Consider the following 10,643-nt stretch of genomic DNA (forward strand, 5'->3'; position numbering starts at 1 on the left):
ACCAAAATTCAAGTTTGTTTCAAACTTAGGAATTATTAGAAAATGATCAATTAAAGTATATTCAGGATACAACATTCTTTTACAAAGATATACTGTATATTGGATATGCAGTTTTTTTTAAGTATAGAAGCATACTCTGCAGTATGGTTCCAGTGGACAGATGAGTGGTAGTTACCTGGATGGAAAATGTTGATGTGGGTCTTTTCATCCAGCCAAGGTCAGTGATCCATGTCATGTGCTCAAGACTCAGCAAGCTCAATTTCACGACCACTTCTTCTGTGAGGTTCAACCTGTTTGGACTCTTACAAATAGATGAGCGGGTTGTGAGTGAATGACGCCTGCCATGCAAATGTACCTTTGACAGGTCATCATTTCATGTTTGTAAATGAGGACCAGATGGCCAGTGTTTAGAAGCAGAGAGGAACTCAGGTGAACACAAGTTTATCTGTGGTGTTTTCTGGTGTTACTAATTCCATACCTTGGGGCTAAATGGAGACGAATCAAGGGAGAGAGAGCACAGCTTCACATAAAGATTCACCAGTTTCTCTCATTTAAACAGAGAGTCTCAGTTTGAGTATCCCAGGTCTGACAAGTCAGGGGCTAATTCACCGGGCCCATCTTACGTAGGTCATATTGAGTCGGGAGAATCAACAGGCTACCATCATCAATTGTTATCCTGGCAATTTCTGATAGATGTCTAATGATGCAGAGAATACATGGAATAAGAGTGACACGCTGAACTTAAACACACACACACACACACACACACACACACACACACACACACACACACACACAGTCCAGTGTTTGGGGGTTTGGGGTGTTGACTGCTCCTATGGTCTGCTGCCTACCCATAAGTTAAGAGTTTGAAGCCGTCTCGAGCCTGGTAAGCTGTGGAAGACTAGCAAGGTGAAGTCAGTCTATGGACAAGTAGGCAAGGTGGGGAGTAGCTCAAAGCCCACACATAGGGATTATTTGCCGGTGACCCACAGTGGGTTTAACTCGCAAGGTTTGTTTGTTTCTTTTACTTTTTTCCTGTTGAGAGATAATTTATTTGTGTGTGTTTGGCTAGCTGTAGTTGTGGTCTTATATGTTAGGCTACGTAGCCTTAGGTTAACTGCTACGTGCAGCAGGGTTGAAAATAAACTAGCTTTGTTAATTACACAGATATAACTTTGCGCTAGTGCGGTGTTGGAGCTCTCCCATGGAGGAATAGCGGAACATACTGGTGTTGGAAAGACCCGGAAGTGACCTGGGTTTCAAAGGGATATCTCGAAATAAAAGACTGAGGTCAAATGTCTGGTAAGCCCAAACCAGAAGATACCAGTGGCCCCTTTATAGCCTATTCCTGCTGCACCACGCAAATGTTAAGTGATTGGTAAAGCCACAGCTGACTTATCTAATGAATCCTGACAAACTCTATTCTTCACCTTGTTTAAAGATAATAACCAGCTTATGACACAATAGTTTTTTCATGCAGATGTAACCGGTGGTAACTTCTGCGTTGTGTTTTTTTTTAATACTTGTGACCCGTGGACAACAGTTGCTGAGATGTATCTTTATTTCTGTTTAAGCACACCAACAGAAACAGTTAGGTAAATCTCCAGCTTGCTAGCTTCACTGTGAATGCTCATTCCAAGCATATACCAAACAGGAAAGAGGAAGAGACATGTAATATATACATTAAGAAAAATAAGTAAAAACTTTATCACACCTGTTTAAGCACACCAACAGAAACAGTTAGGTAAATCTCCAGCTTGCTAGCTTCACTGTGAATGCTAGCCCCCACATGTAACAAAAGGAAAAACATATAAACAATATGTCAGAGGGATATATCATATAAATAATTCAGATATATAATACATATAATAATAATAAGTTATAAGAAGATATATAATAACATAGATGCCTATTTTTAAAGGCAATATTTATTAGATTATCTATCCCACTAAAACTCAACCACCTACCTCATTCCAAGCATATACCAAACAGGAAAGAGGAAGGGGGGAGAGAGGAACTTAACAGGGGGAGACAGGGGGGGCTACCAGAGACCCCCAATACCAGTGTGCTTGTGATATCAAAATAAAAGATTAAAAAGAAACTGAAATACAGGTAACAGATTATCTTGTGCAATTATTTAAACCTGCTTTTCTAACCTGTTACACAGAACATGTGTTACGCAAAGATAGCAACTACATTTCCATAAAACTGTACCCTTTCGCAAAAATGTGTTAACATAGACCAATATTACCATTTCGTCATAGATTTACATTTTTTAATGAAGAGAATGTTTTCACAATTGCTTTATATTGGTATCCACAGCACTGCTCATGAATACACAAAAGGATATATTAATTTCAAAATCAATTATGTTTATGAATACTTAGCAGTGTATTTGCAGATCACAGTACAAGCATCTGTGAATGTATGTGTCTGTAATGTGTGTAGGTTGATGTTTTAAGAGTGGAAAACATTCACGTTTGTGGGTTTTAGAAAAGAACGCCTACAATGCAAATACATATTGCGAGCAGAGATGTGACATGATAGATGGTGACCATCTGGGTCCCAGTGTTAGAATCACAAAGCATCCCTCATACGTGACGGGACAGGAGGCTGAAGATCATCGGACCGCAGTGTCAGTGAGAGCTACTGTAAAAAGCGAGGGTCAGGGTAGGGTACATTTGAAAGTGATGCAGCAGGTTCAGTGGAGACCACTCATAGTTTTGGTTGGCTGGGCTCAGTGACTAGACTAACAGCACACTGAATAAACTGTTATGTCTGTTATGCACAAGCAGATTCATTTGTAAACATGAGCAGTATGAGGTATGTATTTTGCCATTTGCTTTTAAACAAAAATATGAACTGGTGGGGATAGGATCATTGCATACTAACACAACTGTAAAGTGACAAACTTAACTAATACTGATACTTGACAAATACTGATGTGTAAAGTCTGTCAACAAAAGTAAATACATTGGTGATGTAGAGGGGAAGCTAGCCTAAAATTAGAATGTGGTAATCAACCCACAGTGTTTGTATTTCTTTGTTTCATGCCATGTAAACTTGATCTTCTACCTTTCTCTTTTTCATGCTGTTGAAATGTAGTGACATAGTAGATGTCTGTCACGTTATTTTATTTGCCACATTGCCATGAAGGTCGTCCTTTCCAATTAATTCTGAATATTCATTCTCACCAAGTATTTACCAAGTATATACCAATTCTTGACCGACAGAGAAAATCCACACGATTTTGTAAAATTACCACAAAACTGAAAGAGGGACTGCAAAGAACCACCAGAATTGTAAGAGGAACTCTTTATTTATTAGAAGAATATAAATATATAAAAAAGACAAATGAAGTGAGCACAGCAAACACCTAATGCATTTAACAATGGCAGAATAACTAGGGGAAATGATAACTTTTAAAAAGCTGTAGGTAAAAACCCTATGCGGTTTATATAATAACACAATATGTACATATATGAAGCAGTAAAGGGTTATACAATAGCCTACACACGCAGCGCATTAACTTTAAGCCTTAAGTAGTCATCTTCACACAAAGTTTACAAACATTTATTGTCACATTTAAAAATAAAATCGTATCATATGATAATGTCAATATAAAATATATGGTATATTTTGGAGAAATGTATCTGGAAAAGAGCAAAAAACTATCGTGCAGCAAACAGCTTCATAAATAAACACAATCAAAGTTAAACCACAAATGTATCTTAGTAACAATAAGAGAAAAAAAAGTAGACAATACTACTTACACTCAGACACTCAGATCCTAAGAACACAGAATGGTTATGGACCTTCTTTCCAAATAATGACCAGTAGATTAAGATCAGACTCTACTCTGGCACAGCCAAGTCACTAACTCCAAAATACAGTTCCTGAACACTATGTGGTGACATGATATGATCACAGTCTAATCACAAAGTGGTCTCTGTCATTAAGAGATATAAGTGGCTCGTGCTGTATTTAGTCATATAGAATGGCAATATATTTAATGTGAGGTATTTGGCAAAGCAGGGCTGCAAGGCAGTTTCCCCATTGTGTAAAGGTAGAGAAGAGGATAGGTAAAACCTGTAATCATCATAATGATGAAAACAATTAAATACATTAACAGAATTCCCAGAAAACTGCCTATACTCTTTAAACTGGCAACTTGAGCTATGCCTGTTACACAACTAACTGACGTGGATAGTAGTATAACTAGAATGATTTTTGAAGGCCTTCATCTTGGCGTGATTAACCTGCTCCACCTCCCTTACTCTTTCCCCTGGCCTGGCCTGTTTCAGAGCCCTGAGGACAGCCACACAACAGAACAGCATCACAAGGGATGAGGGCATGGCAATACTAAACACAATAAATATCATTTCAAATGAGGTCTGAAAGATCTCAATCAAACCACAGCTCAGGACTATCACCCAGACTAGGCCAGAGACAAACACCCTGTATCTCAGTGGCTTGTACTTCAGGGAAGAGCACAGGGTGGAGCACAGCTAGGTAGCGCTCCACACAGATGCAGGTCTGGAACAGGGGACGGGCAGTGAATGTGAGTACTATTAAAAAGGGAATTTCACTCCCAGCAAGCTGAAAAGAACTGTGCAAGCAATAGAAGCAATGGGGTCCCAAAACTGAAGATAATCTCACACATAGACAAGTTTAACGCAAAAAATTCAGAAGCAACTCCATTTCCAGCTCCATTAACAATCAACAACATCACATAGATGTGCAGTGGTGTGCTAAGCAGGGAATTTATAACTATAAAAGCAGTATTCAAAGTGGTAAAAATATGCAGTCCATTGTCAGTGTTGTTTGTGGGAATCTGGGACATGGCTGTTGTTATGTTCCCTTCAGGTGAGTTCATCTTATGCTGCAGTTTTAAGTCTTAATCCAGAATGCACTGAAAAATAATCACATGGTTGTTTTAGAATTCTACAGAAGAAGATCTCAGACAAAGGTTCTGACTCTTTTTGTCCTTACGGACTGGCATGCAATTTTTTTTTGCATGCATGCATTGTAGAGGGTGATGAGGCGAGAAGTCCAACATGCTGGTCACCAACTTTGTATTACCATATGTAAGGGATGATGTATAGTCTGGCGGTCTTTATCGAAAAAGAAACGCGTTCAGGATGAAACAAGACTGTTCTTCCCGTCGGTATATATTTTTCGGTCCCTTCAGGACGAAAGAAGACTGTTCCTCCCGTCGGGATTTATTTTTAGTTAATGACCGCTGGACTATACATTATCCCGCTTATTATACGGTTACTTGCCAAAACGGTAGAAGACATTCCTCCAAAATACCTCTTTTTAATGATTTTGTTGCTGTTTCGTGATTTCCTCTAAGAAAAAGTAGTTCTTCACGCAAATAGTTTAACCTTTATTTAGTTAGGACTACGCTGTGGTAAGTAAAGATCAGGGTTGGATTTCATAATTGGATTTCAAGAAGAACTATCTTTTTAACCTCCTAAGGCACCCATCCTACCGATCAATAAAACATACAAGAGATAATATCAAAAATCCCCAGTATTATAATTTAACTCAAAATACACAACTAGAAATATGTTTGATAAGTTATTCACATTTTATTTTTACATCACATAAATTTGCTTTTTATAGTCATTTTACCATACTCTTAACACTAAAAATGTATCAGGAGAATTACCTTTGGGAAGATCCTCAAAGCAGACACACCATCATCACCAGTCCAATATGTCCAATATGTTTACTGTAGTAAATTTCATACATTACTTAGGCAAATCAGTCTGAATATATAAATAATTCCATTTTGTTTTACCTCTCCACCTAAACAAATTAGAAATAAGATCAATGTTGTTTACCTTTGAAGGCTGAAGTTGTGTATGTGAGGGTTTTTGTTCAGAGTGACCTGTCTTTATGTTGAGACTGTTGTTTGTAGGGAGAGGTGTATTATGCAAATATGAATTGGCTGCTTACACCATGCATGACAAACTCTGACAAGAGCTAGTTCATAGTACATGTCATAGATGTAATAGGTTTGATAAACATAGTTAATAGTTAATAATCAACTATTAAACACAGCTTTACGTATTACACTTATAATTAAACAGAAAAGTCCTAAAGGAAACACACATGATCATTACACAGTGTACTGTTTGTACAGTTACGTCTCAACCCTAAAGGCCTGTGTATGTTGACTAGAACGTTGGGATAGTGAATAGAATGTAGTGGTGGAACAGCGATTAGCCGCCCCATAAGCAGGTTCGATTCCCTTCCACTGCAAGCAGTTGCTGTAAGTCGCTTTGGATAAAACTATCTGCTAAACACCTGACCTGACCAGAATGTGCCTTATAATTGAAAGAAAACTACATACAGCTAGATCAACATGATTGGTTGTGCAATGTAAATCTTTGGTCTCCTTCCTTTTGAAATGGTTTTAAATTCAAATCATTGTTTTGATACAGTGCCATGTATCAGCAGAGATCTGATATTTACTCTTGTCTCTGATGCAAATGTGAATTGTTTGGCTACATTAATCTAGTTGATTTACGAGTTTGTAACTACCGTTAGTTAATTTTTTGTACCCATGGAAAGTATTCCAATATGTAACACAACTGTTTCTTCACTTGATACTGCATATTAATTGCAAAACTTGGACGTGTTCTACATCAAATCACACTATATGCCTGTCTTGCCCATACTTCATAGGTTGTACAGGTAGAAGCGTTTAAACAATAATACTTCAAGTTCCTCTAACGAGTTATAATGTAGTTGTCTTAACACTCTCAAACTGTGTGATAGTGAGTACACAGACTTGAGGGGATTCAAATTTGATGAACTCATCTGTCAAATTTGCAAATTTTGTTTATTTTGGTTTCCAGGTGCAGCATGCTCTCCATGGCTCTGCTTGCCCATGCATTCATTCTGATCTTTGCCAGTTGGCCTGTGTTAATAAACTCGAAGATCATAACTTTAACCTATAGGCCTTACCAGTGAATCTTATTCGCCTTTTGTTTGTGGATTTAGGTTGCATTTGTAAACACCTATCATTTCTTAAGTTTCATCCCACCTTGCAGATAAAATAAACAATGGCGTCATGACTATTACATTGTTTAGTAGTTAGTAAGAAGTTTTTATAATAATTGAAAAGTAGGTCTGAAACTTTATCCAGAAGAAATCCTCTTCAGATCACACCAGAGTTTAAAGATGTAAAGTTCACAGTTTTGTTTCAAAAAGGTGTTTAATAGATATTACACCCTGCTACATTGCACATAGAGCAAAGACACAGTAATATAGAATTCCACTGATGTATTTTAGGGACTTGCTCTGCAGTGTAGTTTTTCTGTGCTGTGAAGGTAGAAGAGAGGTTGGGCAAGGAATGCACTCGCCATCATTAAGAAAATGATTCCAAAAGTAATTTGCCGTCGGAGCTTCACAAAGGTATTTGAGCAGAATAAAACTATATTGCCTACAATTATTATGAACTGGGCAAAGGTTATCACTGAGATGATTCTGAATGCCTTCATCTTGACCTGATTGGCTCCCTTTCTCCCCCTCTCTCCTTCACCTGGTCCGGGCTTACAGAGCCCCCTCAGCACTGCCAGACAGCAGAATAACATCACTACAAACAAGATCAAATACAGTGTTGGCCAAAATATCTGTAGTATACCTTCGACAAGCACAAACACCATACAGGTCATCAGAACCATAAGCCAGATGATACCAGAACAGGTCAGCCTGTATCTCAGTGGTTTGTACTTCAGGAAGAGCACAGGGTGGAGCACAGCTAGGTAGCACTCCACACAAATGCAGGTCTGGAACAGGGAGTGGCCAGTCACAATGAAAGCCAGGTTGAGAGTGAAAAACTCAGGGCCGATTCCACTTCCTGCCCCCCTTAGTATCAGCCATACCACATAGACATTCCACTGGAGATATTCTATAAATACTTTACAAAAAACTTTTCTTTTGTTCCCCCTCAGTATGTCCAACAAAACTAAAACTCTTTCTCATGGCACTTTGGCACTTGTTATGTCCTCCTTTATTGAGCTATTTGCTCAATGTGAATGTAATATGTACATGTAGGAGGTGTGTGAATTCACACACACACACACACACACACACACACACACACACACACACACACACACACACACACACACACACACACACACACACACACACACACACACACACACAGTCACAGTCCCAGTCCCAGAAACATTCCATTCTTCTCTCTAAGAACACAGGGACAGGGTATACTCAGAGACGGTCACACAGACATCATGAAACAGAATATAAAGTTGAGAACTCATGTATATTTAGGGATTCATCTACTTAACCCTAATTCTGAATATAAGAAAATTAAGCACTACGAGTGTAAAAATTTAGAAGACATTAATTCTGATTTGCACTCTTTCACTATACATCTGGTGTTGTGTTTATTAGCTGGTATTAGTTGGGTCTGCAGCCTTGCAACCACAGTGTACCAGAGCAATGTGCAGCTGACACCAGTAAGACTGCCCTCCTTGATGAACATCAAGAGAATAGAGAGAGATATGGCAAGGAAGCTTTCGCATCATCAGAGGTCTACATGCAGATAGTATTGGTCAGGTCTTCTGTATATGCACAGGGAATTAATTCATATTGTAACTTATAATTTAGCTACAGATGCAGACAAGCTTTGATCAGCCATAAAGCAACAATCACCACAGCCACAACATTAATTAATCATAATCACAATTGTAATCTTTATTAACACCAAGTTATACAAAGTGATTTACATCACACGGAACAGTGAAGCATCAGGTTATCTTATAACTAGCATACAAATAGTTTGCTCATGATTGATAGTCATACCAAGTGATCAGATAAAGATCTAATCACTATTTACCCATTGCTTATGTATTTCTGCCACTTTTTGAGGTATGATATCATAGCCAGTCATCACAGGCAACTAATTTTGATATCATTCAAGGTATTTGGTCATGTAAAGAACAGATGAACACACATATACAGTAGTTCCCACTGCAGGCTATCCATTATGTTCTTCTGTGACCTGGGACAGACCAACCTGCAAAAATGCAAGAAAAGTTTTTTCTTACGGTATCGCCAAAAGCCACCAGTGATCTTGCTAGCAAGCTTTTATCAGTGCCACTTATACGGTTAGTGTTTGCCAGGTTTTTGCATGCGGTTTAGGTAGCGACCTCAACAGTCCTTACTGCTTGTTACGACCCCCTGCGCGCCCTGCAGACTTCGTAGTGGCCATGCATAGACTGCAGGCCGCAGTGGGGAGGACTGCTTATTTGTTTGATGTAAAATAACGTTCCAACTTTGAGTTCAAGTTCTTGGTTATGATACTTTATTTCTCACGATAAAATCCAATCAATAAAGGTGTCCATACATACAACAAGCATCTTACTGTAATTTACACAATGTAACAGACCTTTGGTGACACAATGAAGCGGTCAAAAAGCTATGTGTGCTCTCCCTCCGTCAAGCAACACCTGACACCTGCGTGAATGTTCCCACCTATATTGTGTGAGCCCAATTAAGGTAGAGCGCCATCTAGTGTCCCAAAAAGATTAAAACATGAACCCCAATGGCTCCCACAATTATGTTTAAAAAATATTATCAATCACCAACTAATTGTGTAATAATAAAGGTACTTCATCAATGACACTGACCCACAGCGTATGCAAACGTTTTTCTTTTTTATTCACTGTTAGTATTTGGTTCCATTGTGTAATAATCTCAGCACTTTGTGATGATTGACCAACTAACATTTTCAAATTTAAACAAGTGTTTTCTACAATAGCATGAAGTTATATTCAGAGTTTAATCAGGAATCTACTATGCTGTTAACATGTCAAGAAATGTATGTGGTATATGAAACTTAAAACATGGGAAATACAAATACGTGGAAACAGTATTAAAGGCGTCAGTTATCATTGTATAGGAACACGGTTATACTGTGTTCTTTATTCCATATCCTAACCTTGATTCGAACCCCAACAGTAGCTCTGTACATGTGAATGGGAAGTGTCAGTCTGCTACCAGTCACCAGTCATCATTGTACAAACAAGTATAATAAACTTAAAATGCAGCAGTGGTACAATAACAGAGATACTCTCTGATGTATTTAAACGAGCCATTATGCCATGATGCAGGGTAGTTTTCCTGCCCTGTGAAGGTAGAGGAGAGGATGGGCAAGGGCTGCGCTCAGCATTATTAAGAAAAGAATTGTAAGAGTTACATTTCTCTGAAGTTCCTCTGAGTAGGTTGATGCATACAATCCAACTATAATGGCTGTAATTGTTATTAAATGAGTAACCATTATCACCGAGATGATTCTGAATGCCTTCATCTTGACCTGATTGGCTCCCTTTCTCTCCCTCTCTCCTTCACCTGGTCCAGGCTTACAGAGCCCCCTCAGCACTGCCAGACAGCAGAATAACATCAACACAAACAATGTCATTTAAACTACAGACCAAACTATATAAATTGTATCTACAAGCACAAACACCATACAGGTCATCAGAACCATCAGCCAAATGATACCAGAGCAGGTCAGCCTGTATCTCAGTGGCTTGTACTTCAGGAAGAGCACAGGGTGGAGCACAGCTAGGTAGCGCTCCACACAGATGCAGGTCTGGAAC

General features: G+C 38.6%; 1 long non-coding RNA gene across 1 annotated transcript; it reads right to left on the reverse strand.

Moving 5' to 3' along the window:
• Nucleotides 1–1,525: 1,525 nt before the first annotated feature.
• LOC116220783 lies at nucleotides 1,526–2,000 on the reverse strand. The gene is made up of 3 exons (XR_004163861.1): nucleotides 1,968–2,000; nucleotides 1,715–1,778; nucleotides 1,526–1,565 (listed from the first exon to the last, which is right to left on the reverse strand). It is a non-coding gene; the product is annotated as an uncharacterized LOC116220783 (long non-coding RNA).
• Nucleotides 2,001–10,643: the final 8,643 nt, after the last annotated feature.

This window comes from Clupea harengus, chromosome 6, assembly GCF_900700415.2.
Source record: "Clupea harengus chromosome 6, Ch_v2.0.2, whole genome shotgun sequence".
Taxonomy (NCBI): domain Eukaryota; kingdom Metazoa; phylum Chordata; class Actinopteri; order Clupeiformes; family Clupeidae; genus Clupea; species Clupea harengus.